Consider the following 13,450-nt stretch of genomic DNA (forward strand, 5'->3'; position numbering starts at 1 on the left):
GCCTGCCTTCCCACGCCACCCGGGGCTGTGTGTCAGCTGCGTGTGCCGCTTTGCCTCTGAACGGTGGAGCGTCCTACGGCCCTAAATGCTCCACTCTGGGCTGCGTGAAGGTTTACGGGGCACTGGAGAGCAGCTAAAGTACTGAAGGACCCCTCTGTTTGCAAAGGGCCTGTGAGCCGTCACTGCCCACCCTGGATTACGTGTCCCCTGTTCACAAGGCGGCGGGGGGGGGGGGCGGGGGCGTGTAGGGGACCTGGCCTCCTGGGGGAGATGTCAGACTCACCTTCAGGGCCGGGTCCTGACCCGGCCTGGGTGCAGCCCCTGAAAAGTCTCCCCCACTGAGGACCACCCCTTGGTTCTTAACGTCAGGCCAGATCGTATCCCCTAGATGGTTTGCAAGAGGTGACTCTTGGTCCCCGAAGCAGCTTTTAAGGATGAAATTGGCCAAGTGCAAGTGAATCTCCCTCTCTTGGCCCTGGTTTCCTCATCTATAAAATTGGTATAGTGATGACAATAATAAAAACCGAAGTGCTGGGATAATGCAGGGAAGCCTCAGTACAGCCAGCGTGAGCAGGCCACGCGGGGGGGTGCCTGCTGGGTGCCCGGCCCAGACAGGCAGGCTGCGCCTTCCTTTCAGATCAACCCCTTCGGTGCCCAGGAAGGGCCTGGGGGAGGCTGTGCCCAAAGGGCATACACCTCGCTCGAGGTCGCCAGCTTCTAATGTCTGAGCTGGAATAGGAGCCCTGACCTCCAGCCAGAGCTGTGTTCATGGCGCCGGAAGGGCCCAGAAACACTTAGGGCGGCTGCAGGGTCTTTCTTCTATTTTGATGTGTGAGTCTGGGCAGAGGGCAGGGGCGCTGTGCCCCCGAGGTGCCTGCTCTGAGTGTGCAGCTTGGCGCCAGCAAGGAGGAGGCAGGGGGAAGTCTGGGTTCAGAGGCCAGACTGGTCTGTCTGGGAGCTTCGTCATTGCTGTCCTCGATAATGGCTCGTAACGAGGCTGAGATAGAATTAACGACCCGAGTAAAACTATTTAAAGTTAGGGTCCTTGGCAGCTTGGTGGACTCATTTTTTTATTGAAAAATTATACATCAACACTATCGAAGCTTTCCCTATAAGGAAACAAGGTCACCCCGCGCCACCAGGCGGCTGCACTCCTCTTCGAGTGGCCCGTTTGGGTCTCGCAGGCGCGGCTGGTGTGGCCGGGCTGCGGCCGCGTGCCCGGGCTGTCTCCTGCCTGTTCGTTGCTTACCCGACCCCCGTGCTGTCCCGCAGCCCCCGTGACCGTCCTCGTGCGCGTCCTCTGTGGTGTATCTCTGGGTAAGTCATCTGAGTTCTGTTTGCCCAGTGCCTTCTGGCTGGAGCCTGCGGCTGCTCGCTTTTGTCCTGCCTTATCCAGGGCCAAGTCCTGCTGCGGTGCACACGGCCTGTCACTTCCTCTGCTCATCACCAGGGTCTCTGTCCCTCCTTTCTCTGTCCGCCTACCTGGTGCAGGCCACCCTGTCGCCCCTCCCTGGCGTCTCCACTCCAGGCACCTGCTTGGGGCTTTGTTCTGACTTGGGGGCCTCTGCTGGGTCTTGTGGCATCCTCCTCCTCCTCTTTCTCCCAGCTCTGGGGACTCCTGGAGGCAAGAACAGGGCTTCCCTGCACCGAGCAGTGCCAGGTGTTTGCCGAACATTCTTGGTGCCTCCTGCTGAGAATCGGGCTTTTTGTCCCGAGGTCCATGGCATCCTCTGGACCCTTCTGCTGTGCCCACCTGTGAACCGACTGCAGATTCTGAGGGCACAGGGCCCGCATTCCCACCACCACCACATTCTGAGACCGGCAGGGCCCCGTCCTGCAGGCTGATGGCTCACTCCTTTGAACCTGGAGCATCTCTGAAGTTCCCTCCTCTGTCCTCCTTGAGAACCTCATGACACGTTCCTGGTTTCCATGGCGATGTCATTTTCCATTCTGACAGCTTTCAAGAGTGATTATAAATTCATTATTTCACACTTAAGTCTTGAACTCCGCCTTCTTCAGCCTCCAGGTTTCGGTGTCTTGGTAGGACTCTATTCATGTATTATCTGAGGGGAAAAAAACGGGTTGAGTCGGAGGCTGGGTTATTCCTTCTCCCTGGGGCCCTAGGATCTCTGTGTGCACAGAGGAGCCTGGACCCCGTGAAAGGCTGGTGTTGGCAATTTGAAATTCCCTGTGTGCGGCACGGGCTCGGGAGCTGTGGGTTGTAATCACGTGCAGATGAGCTGAGCTGCCGTGAAGCCACCTGTACACAGGCCCTGGGAGTCTCGGAGGTGGGGGTGCCCTCAGCTCGCATTGGGTCCCCATCCCCGCTGGTCACTCAGTAGCTTGTTTTCCCTGAATTTCTCCCATTGCAGTGGAAACTGGCTGCAGCAACAGGATGCCTCCCAGACCCCTGGGTACTGGTTCCCAGTGACGTGGCCTGACCCACCCGTCTTCTGCTTCTTTCTGCATGCTTCCTGGCCCAGTTCACCTCGGACCCTGTATGGCCTAGCGCCTGCTGAGGCCAGGGCTGGCGTCGCGGTGGCCATTGAGGCCCAAGGTCCCTAATCACTGAGCAACCCGCGCTTTGCAGTTTGCGTTCAGCAGCAGTCCCTGCAGTGCTGCGTCCCCTCCCTGACAGGGACACAGGCTTGGGCCTCTGTTGTCACCCTGACTCTGCAGTGGCCTGTGCTCCTGCCCGCGTCTCTGACTGGAGGAAGGGCCTTGAGCCGGGACACCCTGACCCCAGCTCCCCTTACGGTGGGATGTCATCCTTGGGTTGGAGCTTTACTGCAGACATACCGAAAGATCCCAAATCCGGACTGGGATGGGAGGGACCCTCAGAGGGAAATGTCAGACCAAGTCCATCTGTCGCCAGGCTCCTGGCGTGGCAGTGAGGAACGACAGTGTGTGGGGTGGGTCCTGGCACACGGGAGGGGGAAGGGCCTGAGAGGCCGCCCGGTCCAGCTCCGGCTCTCGCGAACCCCCTGCACACCTTGTCCAGGCGTCTGCTTGCTTGTCCCCAGAGGGGAGGAGCTCACTCCTCTGCTCACGGGGAAACTCGGCCTCAGGTGGGGCGTCTGTGTTTTTTCCTACCTCTGAGTCAAGCGTGGGGATGTGGAATCATCACATGGGGGTGCTGGGTGTTTGTATCAGTGTCTCATTCAGATGATAAATGGAAAAGTTCCGGAAGCATCGAGGCCAGCTCCATGGGCTTCTGTCTTAGTTCATGAAAACTCCCATGTTTTCACTGGCGGGGCACTGCTGTGTGATTTTGGATGTGAGGGCTTGCCAGGGCCAGCCTTTGGGGATTGGGTCCAGTTCTGGTGAACAGTGGTGGTGAGCACGAGGGGACCCCAAGCTCCACCACCTCGGTTTGCACAGAGGAGCGTCACAGTTCTGGCCAGCCTGCCCAGAACAGCCTGGGCCAGCCTAGTGGAAATGGCATAGCAGCCACAACAAAAACACTAACAAGGCAGCCCACAGCATCGCACATTTCAACCACACTGCCATTTAAACCACCCACCCGCCCAAGAATCGTTAGAGGCAACTGAGGCTCTGGGACGGCCAGAACACTGTGAGAGCCCACAGGGTGGGTGGGGGCAGCAAGACGTGTCCAATTTCGTGCGGGTGGACCTGGCCGGCCCGTTGGTCTCATTCAAGCCCCTTTCTCATCAGTTGCTTGGTGTCTGTGTGCCAGTTACTTAACTTCTCTGAGCACCAGCTGTAACTGGGGATAATAGTACCTCATCACAGCGTTGTTATGAAGATCAGTTTAGGCAAACGCTTATAACTTAGAGATCTCCGGATAAATGTTTGTGATGTAAACACAAGAGTCAGGTGATTGTGAGAATTCAATGCGAGAAGATTCAAAGCAATTGGAGGCAATCCTCTGCACATAGTAGGAGCACAGTTGGATAGCTGAGTCTGCGTCTCTGGCCATCTCATGCCCATCTGCACACAGCTCTGTAACTGTGCGCAGCTGTACCAAACATGACCCCTTGGGGCATAGAATTCCCCCCCAGGTTGTAAATACAAAGCATGCTTATTACAGAAAAACCTGCAAGTGTGAGGAAGAGAAAACAGTTCCCTGACAAGCACCCTTACCCTCGGACACCCTTCTGTCTGGTTCGCTTTCTGCGCGTGTCTGTGTGTCTGTGCCCATGTCTCTGTGGGTTCGTATGTAGGTATGTGGGCATGATGTTTTTGACAGTTACACGGAGCGACATTCCCAGATAGTTTATCAGGAGTTTGCTGCTCCTCCACTGGGTCCTGGCCCTGCACCAGGGCTGGGATCGGAACATGGGTACGGGTCATGGTTGTTGCCTTCAAAGAGTTCGCAGTGTCGTGGAGGAAACAGACACGCAGATTTTCAGTGTGCTTGTGAAAGTGCAGGGAGGACCTGCTGTGCGTAGAATTTCAAATAATTTTTATAATTTTGCGTCATATTATCTCGAATCGCTGTTTGTCTCTATTCCCGTGATTTGTTTGCTGATTGAGTTAAATGGTTAAGCTACAGTTTATTCACCCAATAGCTGCTGCTTCTGCTTGCTGTTTGAAGTAAATAGTGCCGAGATGACACACGGATACAGATTTGAATGCTGACAAGCAGACATGTTAGTCCAGCCCCAAAGCTGGAGACAGTGATGGGCTGACAGATCAGACCTTCTGCCAAGGGTCTGAACCTTGTGGAAGGAAGGCACTCACAAAGCCACATGGCCATGGTCTCAGCTGGATCTCTACTGACATTTATCACTTCAGTTTCCCATCTGACAGCCGAGACCGCATCTTGACGCATGTTGAAATCGTTCTGCCAAATTTGCCCCGTCATTAACTTTCAATCACTGTTAATTTTAGCCAGGGCTCTTAATTTAAGTTTTTTGTCTTTGTCAAGTTGATGGAGATGGGTCTGCTTTTGGCCCTGGTGTGATGGTGGCAGGGCACTCCTTCACCCAGGACGGTAGAACGCCCTCCGACACAGCTGGCGATGAAATGCCAAGCTGGTGATTTAACTAAATCGGCTCAGGAAGTTTACATGTGGAGCCTGATTTGACAGGTCTGTTCTGTAACAAGTCACCCCTGTGAGTGGCAGCATCCTGTCTCGTGTACATAAGGGACAATCCTGCCAGATGTTCCCATCCTCACCCTTAGGAGGAAGACACAGTGACTCCACCCTGGGGAGCGCTTGTAAATTAGATTTCGAAAATAGAACCCAACCCTTCTGCCATCTTCCCCTCTCCAAACAGGTTGCCAATATATGCGTTTCCACAAAGAAGGATACACACACACACACGCACACGTGTATATATATATATATTTCCCTCTGCTTTTAGCTAAAATTCCTTAGACTGACCTGAAATTTTTAGAGAAGCAGGCTCATGTTTATTTATTACAGGTATATTTATGTTAAATACAAGTGTGGGAAGCTGGTGGCTCTTCTTGGCCGTGAAAATGAAACCAATTTGGTTGATGAAAATGACCTTGAAGGAAACTAACATCTCTGTTGAAATTGATTTGATTGCTTCTCTCCTGGCTGATGTTTATTATTGGGGAGTCCATTGAGGTAACTTAAAGCACCTATGGGGGGCGCCTTCCCTTCCCCACTCCTCAGAGAACTCCATGTGCCAGGCTTTGCACATGGTGTCCCTGGGTTACTCCCAGTCTCCACCACCCTCTCCAGGCCCACTCCCTACCCAAACGATCCCGGACAGCTAAGAATTAACCCGGGTCTGTCTCACCCAAGCTTAGGCCCATTCTGTGACCATCTCATTGAGGGGAAAGGTCACGTTTCTTTTCTGGCCCTACTGTCCAGCATGGATGCAGATGGATTCTTGGCATTTATAATTGATCTTGGCTGAGACAGTCAGCAAAAGAGAGCCTCTTATCTGATCCCTCTCAGTTTCCCAGTATCATACATAGACCGTCTTTGCCTGATCTGGTGTGATCAGTAGATTGCTCACATTTAAAGCAGGAGTGTGCAGTCATTGTGGAAGTCTGTTGCCCTGGGTCCCTGTGCCTGGGAGGGTGGCTGAGGCTGCCAGGTTGGAGGGAGGCAGATTGGAGAATGGACCAGCTCTCCACGTGGACTTGCTTTGAAAATAAGGACTCTCTGAGAAATCACATGCAGTCTGTGAGTTGCCCCCCAGTTTGTTGGTTTGCAGTGAGTTCGTGGGAGCTGGACAGCTTGAGTCCTGGGCAGAGAAGAGGGAGGACAGGACGGCTGTTGAGTGTCTCTAGGGTGACTCTGGGAGCAGATGCAGCCTGTGTGGGCCCATGAGGCAGAGCTGGGACCGATGGGAGACAAGTTCAGCTAAAGACGAGGGGGGCTTTGGGAGGTGGGGAGCGCCCCATCCTACGAGGTGTGCAAGCTAAAAGGCAGCTTGGCTGGGAAGCTGCAGCTATAGAGACATACATCCGCAGTGAGGCTTCATCCGCAGATGAGAGTTACAGGGTATTAGCCTCCCCACTAAACAGTCTTCTCACAGCAGGTATGCAGAAATTACCGGAGTCCATTTTACAGATGGGATGCCGGAGGCTCGAGAGATGGGCAACTTGCCAGAGACTCTTAGCTAGAGCGGGACAGAACCTTGTAGACCCTGACTATTTGTGGACTCTTCTAAGCAGAGGCAGGGGACTCACTAGAAAGACGTCACTTTGTTTGCAGGATTTATACTAAGACCTCTGTGAATGTCCTACATTCATTTAGGCTGTGGCATGCTTAGAAAACATGGTGAAGACAGCTGGAGAAATTTGCTTTTTAGAAACCACCAAATGTTATTTTAAAAATGCTTTTCTTAAAATACTTAGTCTCAGACGTTCAAAGCACGACTGTGATGATTTGCCTATTCCTGGGCCCGGTCCCCCTCCCCAGTCTGCTGGCAACCTTTCCCCCTCCAGCTGCCCAGAGCCCGGCTGGGGACAGGATTGGAGATGTGGGACATTGCCAATCCCAGGCCCCCGAAGGTTTCTCAGCAGCAGCGACTTCCAAAGTGTGAGTGTCCAGGACTGCCCAGGGAAGCAGTTTCTGGCGACGTCACCAGGAGAATCTCCTTCCAAGGGGCATAGTCTTCCAGAGGCCGCCCCGGTTATGAGTTCTCGGGTGCCAGATAAGGGCCGACGAGGCCAGGGTCACTGTTCTCAAAGACATGCTCAACACCAGCCGGAGATTTGGGGCTTAACCTGAGCCTCCACGCAAGCCCGGCTCCATTTGAAGAGAGTCATTGCCCACGAATACAAATCTCGCCTGTGAGCTCCCCCAGCTTTTTGGCTTCACAGAAATAGCACTCACAGAGGATGGGCTTTTGTTGTCAGTCTGGTTTTACAGAAGCTGAAGCTGCTGAGGCCTGTCAGCAGTCTCACTGGTGTTTCCTGTCCTGCTGGAGTTGCGTTGGTGAGGTAGTGAGCTCCCCGGGGCTGTGGCGAGGATGCTGAGTGGGGCAGGGATTCTGCACTTGGAGAAGCTGGGTGTCTTCCAAAGTGTGGAATTTCTGCTGCCGAGGAGGGACGAGGACAGGTGTGCCGAGTGACCCTGGAGGCCTGGAAGGGGATGGCAGGCCTCTTTCTGTCTTCCCCATCCTGATCGTAGGGGAGTGGCTTGGCTTCTGGCGAGCACACCCCTGACAGCTGAAGCGAGGGCAGGCCCAGGGCCCTGGCTTATCTTGGGTAAACCACACGCAGAAGGAGAGAACGCATCATTTGCGTTGTTTGTGCTGCGGTTAGCGTCCGCTGACTTCCACATCAGTCATGCTCACTTTTCTGTTTATGGAAGTGGTGTCAAAGTTTCCTGATGACGTCACAGAAGTGGGGTGGTTTAAGACAACTTACTAAGGTGCCCCGAGCGGGCGGTTCCGGTACTGCCGTTGCACGTGGCCCCTGAATGGTCAGACGTGGGTTTCTTGAACCGCGTGGCTGCCTGATGCTGATGGGGATTCCTGGCCCTGTTTGGATGGGACAGGGTGGCCACCTTGACCTGAGGCCCAGCTGAGAGAGTGTTGGCACAGGGACTCTGAGAGAGACATGGAGCCCGGAGCCGGGACGTGAGCCCCGAGGGAGCAGGCGATGCTCAAAGCCATCGGGCGCTAGGGGCAGCCTCTCCACGGAGGATGCCAAAGGCCTCCCCACGGCAGCTGCACCTGAAAGATCCCCTTCTAGCAGAAGGCCCACTTGCCCACAGCCATCTTCCTCGTCCTCCTCCCTGGTGAAGGCTGATTCCCCCACAAGAGTGGCAGCTCTGGCGGAGGGTGGGTGAGTGAGAGGGGTCTGGATGCAAAAGGAAGCCAGCCTCCGGCTGCCCCCACTCTTTCTTAGGCAAAGTGTGATTTAAACCATCTTTGAAAGCGTGCCCCAGTACAGGGACACTCGTAGCTCTAAGTCTCCCGAGATGTCCTGATGGGCGGCACAGGGTCATCCCCGCCCTCTTCTGCCGCGACAGCACCAGCTCTGGCCTGCAGCCACCTGCAGCTGGAGGACCTACTGTGTGCCAAGCGCCGGGGCGGCAGGATGGGCAAACCTTTGGTCCCGGTTCCCCAGGAGGGACGGCCCCCGCGGGGACCTGTCGGAGGAGGCAGGATGCCACGCAGTCAGCAGTGATGATGAGGAACAGACTGCCTTCACAGCACCGGCCCCTCCCGATGCCAGAGCTGTGGGCACCACGCCCACCCGGGGGGAGGAAGCATGCTGGGGAACGAGGGTAGGATGCGAGGGTGAAAGTGACTCAGGTCACAAGACTCGGCATCACCGGGAAAGCCTGAGACAAGAGAGGCCCCGAGGCCTCTGGAGGACCCTGAAGGGTGGGTGGCGTCATGTGGGTTGGAAGAAGCATTTCAGGGCCAGGAGTGGGGTGAGCCAGGCCCCCAAAGCAGGGCAAAGCTGGTGCCTGGAGCTGAGTGCAGGAGTGATGGGGGTCTTGGTCCCGCAGACCTTGTCTGCCAGGAAGGGGTCCAGGCAGTGGGAGGCTGGGGGGAGGAAGGGGTGCCCGTGCCTGGGAGTGGGCCTCACCATCCTCATTTGCATTCATGTAGCATCACTGGTTGTGAAGTGAGTTCCCCAGTGACATCTCCAGGCTGTGCCCACATCTGTTGGCCCAGTGAGGCAGAGACCAGGCCCCTCAGATAGGGCCCCGAGACTGGTCAAGGCCACGAGAGGAGCTTGAAACCGATCTCCTGTCCACCCCGCCGGGCAAATGGAAAGGGCTTATTGGTCCCGTAGACTGACTGGGTCTCAGACTGGTCTGTAGATCCTGAAATAGGGTGGAAAACTGTGCCCATGTGCCTGGATGTTTATAGCTGTCCTGAGCTCTTTAACAGGGGCCTCCTCCAGAGGAGATGTCAAAGTCACCGTCCTTTAGGTGAGAGGGCAGGTATCACTGACCGCTTGCACTTGGGACCCAGTGTGCAGTCACTGCGGGGGGTCAGACTGCAGGTCTGGAGGGTGGGCTGGGGTGCTGCCCAGGGGTCCAGGGAGGGAGGAGGGAGGGGGCTGGGCTCTGGTGGGCAGGTGGGAGTCTCCTGCAGACATAGGGCTCTGTGCCAGAGACATTTAAAGACCCACAAAAATGTTTTAATTTCCTTTAAATTCAGAAGACGAGAAATAAATTTTTAAGTCAGGGAAATGTTTTGATATATAATATGAATATATTCTTTTTTATACCACTGCAGCTGTAAAATGGAATTGTTAATATGTTTTTATGGAGGAAGTGGCCCACGAGGGCCCAGTGCCTCAGGCCCCCCGAAGTCATTTTGGACCCCAGATGGCTAAGAGGAGTGGATTCCAGGAACAGGGACAGAATGGTCCCTCCCCCCGGCTTTCTCAGAAGATAAATTAGTCTTCACACAGCTCAGATGGTCCCTGGTGGCTTCCTCCCAAGCTGGTGTCTGATCCACCAGCCCCCTTCCTTCCTGGCAATTCTGAGGGACGGGCCTTGGTGGGCGACCGGCCTGCCTGGACTCCTTAAGGCCAAGCGACCTTGTTTAGGGGCTGCTGTGGCCAGAATCTGGGCCTTCCCTGTCAGATGCAGCCAAAGGCTCTCTCTTTCATCACCTGCTTTCCCTTTGCTCCCGGCTCCCCTGTTCTGATGTGACAGCATCGCTTCCAAAGAGAAATTCCTGGAAGGAGTGAACACGTGCTTTTCTGACTGGGAACTGGTGGGGGGGGGGCACTGGAGCCTGGGGAGGCATTTTTGTTTCAAAAACAGGATCAGCAACTTCCACCCACCTCCAGGAGACACCCCGGCGCACGTTTTATGTCTTGAGAAGTGCGGCCCCGCAGCATAACGGCTCATCCAATTACCTTTTATTACCATAAACAGATCTGAAAAACGCCAACTCTTTCAGGTAGACACACAAGCATTGTTTTGAACAGCAAAGGCTAAAAGAAAAAAATCCCACAATTTCATTAAAATTTTTACTTACAGTGATTATTAAAAAGGAGTGAAAAGTGAAATTAAAATTCAGTCATGTCAGGTCATGAGAAATGGAGAGTAAACGATATTTTTAAAGGACAGCCGAGGTGGAGAAGTCTACCAGGACCCACCTATTAAAATTCACATTATCTCTTAAACAGATTTGATGTAAAAATGCCGTTTTCCATAGATCAGTAATGTTCCTACATTTATTTCCTGCCGACTGATTTTGATTTATAGGGGTCCTTTCAAACTTGGTTCTCAGCTCTCTTCTCTTTGGGACACTGGGCTTCGTGCCTGTGAAGGGCGGCTGGCTGGCGGGGGCGCCGGGCTTTCTCCCTCTAGCTCTCTGTTCAGGCACCAGCCACGGTGGGGAACCTGCCATTAACCTGGGGGGACCCTGGGGAGGGGGTGAGTAGGGACCCCTGGGGGCTGAGCTGCTGTGTGGAGCCTCCCAATTCCTCCTCCTGGCTGAGGCCCCTCTGAAGGGGCGCCTGGGGCGGTGGGACGAATGCCTAACTGTGGAGTCAGGCAGCCCCCGGTGGAGACCCCAGCCCGGCCTGTTCGCAGCTGTCACCTCCAACAAGCTGAGCCTCAGTGGCCTCGTCTGGAAAATGCCTGTGCCTGCGTCAGTGTCCTAGGGCCACCGTACAGATGACTGCACACTGAGTGGTTGGACAACCGGAATGTATTCTCTCCCCGTGCCGGGGGCCAGACGTCCAAGATCGCAGGGTCGGCAGGGCTAGTTCCCTCTGAGGCTGAGGGGGAGGCTCTGTTCCAGGCCCCTCTCCCAGCTCTAGGGGGGTGTGCCGGCCATCTTTGGGGTTCCTTGGCTGGTAGACGTGTCACCCTGATCTCTGCCTCCATCTTCCCTTGGCCTTCTCCCTGAGTCAGCTCTCCTTTTCTTCATAAGGACACTTGTCACGGGGTTTCAGGCCCTCACATAATCCAGGAAGATCTCATCTCCATCTTCAGTTACATCCTCAAAGGCCCTTTTCCCAAAAACGGTCACATACACAGGCTCCAGGTGGACATACTTTGGGGGCAGCATTCAGTCCATCACATCCAGGGTCTGTCGGGGCCCAGCGGGGGCACCAGCCTTCACTGGAGGTGGGCAGAGGGCTCCAGAAGTCTTCCCAGATGGACACGCCTGCGGGGCGTCCCTGGGAGGAGCGGAAGTGTGCCTGCCCGGTTAGGGGAGGAGGACGGGGGAGGCCAGGGATGTTACAGGAACAGGAAGCTGAAGGCCAAGACAAGAAGAGTGGGATAAACCTGCAGGCCAGGTGTGAAGGGGCGGGGCCAGTTCAAGGTGGGCGGGTCCTCCCTGATTGGCAGGTCCTGCCTGATTGGCACGTCCTCTGCCTGGCCAGCACTAGTTCATTCGTCCCCTCATTCATTCCCCAACCCCTGACACGTGCTGACACAAAGGCGAGGCTGGAGACCGGGCTCCGGATGCTCCTGGAGTCAGTCTGTGCAGTCGTTTTGAGGCCTTGGGAATAAATCAACCTTCATGTAGCTTTTTGTTTGGACGAGGGCTTTCAGAGGAGTGGCGAGACTGGAACTGTAAAACATCCAGTGCAAAGCTCATGGGCCGAGTGTCTACTGGGGACCTGGCTGGGTCATGGCAAGCTGGGACGGGAGGGGTGCTACGGCCACCCTGGCAGCCCCCAGCCCAGCCTGGCTCCCGGCCCGACCCACCAAGGCCAGGGAGAGCCTGTCAGCACGGAGCATACAGCGCTGAGCCAGGGAGAGCATCGCCCTTGGGCAGCACTGGGGGCCGTGAGCCCCGGGCGTCCACTGCAGAGGGGGAAGCTCTGCACGCATTGGATTGGGCACCTCCGAGGCCAAAGCTGGGGATGGGCATTTGGTCACAGAGGGATGCCCGGGGCGAAGGGCCTCCTTTCTCCCAGCCAGTCCCCCGGGGGCCTTGGGGCCACATTGTGGAATCACAGTACTGGGCTTGGGGCAAGCAGACCCCTGCTCCGTGTGCCTCAACTTCCACACCTGCAAAATGGGGACAAAGCGGTTCCCAGCCACCAGGGCTATGAGGAGGATTAAATCAGATGATGCCTGTCAAGTGCTTAGCACAGGGCCCAGGACAGAGTAAATCAATATTATTTCAATGACCAGTGAGGATAAAGAGGAGGTTTTCTTGGCTCAGGCACGCAGGGGATGCACACGGCTGCTGCCCATGTGCTGTGGGCTCTGTGGGCCAGATGTTGGTCTCAAAGCCACACCTGCCTCCCCAGGAGGCTGGGCAGCTGCGTAAGGAAATGGGGTTAGGGGACTTTAGGGGCCACACGTGCCTTTGCGGATGACGGCACTTCCGCTGCTCTGGGTGATGAGTGTCCCGCCAGCATGGACACCACAGGGGCCAGGAGAGCCCCCGAGGACCCTGCTTTGGGGGACCCTGCATCTTACTGTCTCTCCCAGGGACAAGGGGTCGTGGCCACTAGTGGGTGGGGTCACAGGTTCAAGTCCACGGCTCCGGTGAGTTGTTCTTTTTCTTGCCTCCAACGTCTTTTTTTCTTACATCCCGGCCCGTGTCTGGCCCCCACGTCCTGGGGACGCCTGGGCAGGGCCTTCCCATCACGCGGAGGGAGCCCGCCGTTGCTGCTGTTCTGATGGGCGTGTGTGCTCAGATCCATGCTGCCCCGTCTGCCTTGTTTGGCCAACATTCTTTCTATGCACCCACATCATTCCTCCTGGAAGGGAGAGGAATGCATGCCCTCCCACCCCAGACCCTTGTCAGAAACCCTCCTCTGCCCTCCCCAACCCCCCACATGCTGTCCTGCCCTTGGATTCAAAATGCTGTCCTCAGATTGCCTCGTCTTGGCAAAAGCTTCTGAAACGAGGGACTTTCTGAAGGGTCATCTGCCTTCTGCATTTGCAGAAAGCTGTCTTTTCTTCCCAGAGCCTCCCCTGCTCCTGGAAGCGGTAGCCTGTTGCTCTCGCCTTTCCTAAGTGTCGGGGGCAGTGGGGGAGGCTGCACGGTCACCCCAGCGAGATGGAGTGAGGCGGGCTTGCTGGGCTGCTCCGACTTCCGCTCCTCTA

At 55.7% G+C, this 13,450-nt stretch overlaps 1 protein-coding gene across 9 annotated transcripts in view; it reads left to right on the plus strand.

Moving 5' to 3' along the window:
• Window positions 1-13,450, plus strand: part of SORCS2 (sortilin related VPS10 domain containing receptor 2) — a 445,133-nt gene that overhangs the window by 150,486 nt on the left and 281,197 nt on the right. The window lies entirely within an intron of this gene.

The sequence above is a fragment of the Camelus bactrianus genome, chromosome 2, assembly GCF_048773025.1.
Source record: "Camelus bactrianus isolate YW-2024 breed Bactrian camel chromosome 2, ASM4877302v1, whole genome shotgun sequence".
Classification (NCBI taxonomy): domain Eukaryota; kingdom Metazoa; phylum Chordata; class Mammalia; order Artiodactyla; family Camelidae; genus Camelus; species Camelus bactrianus.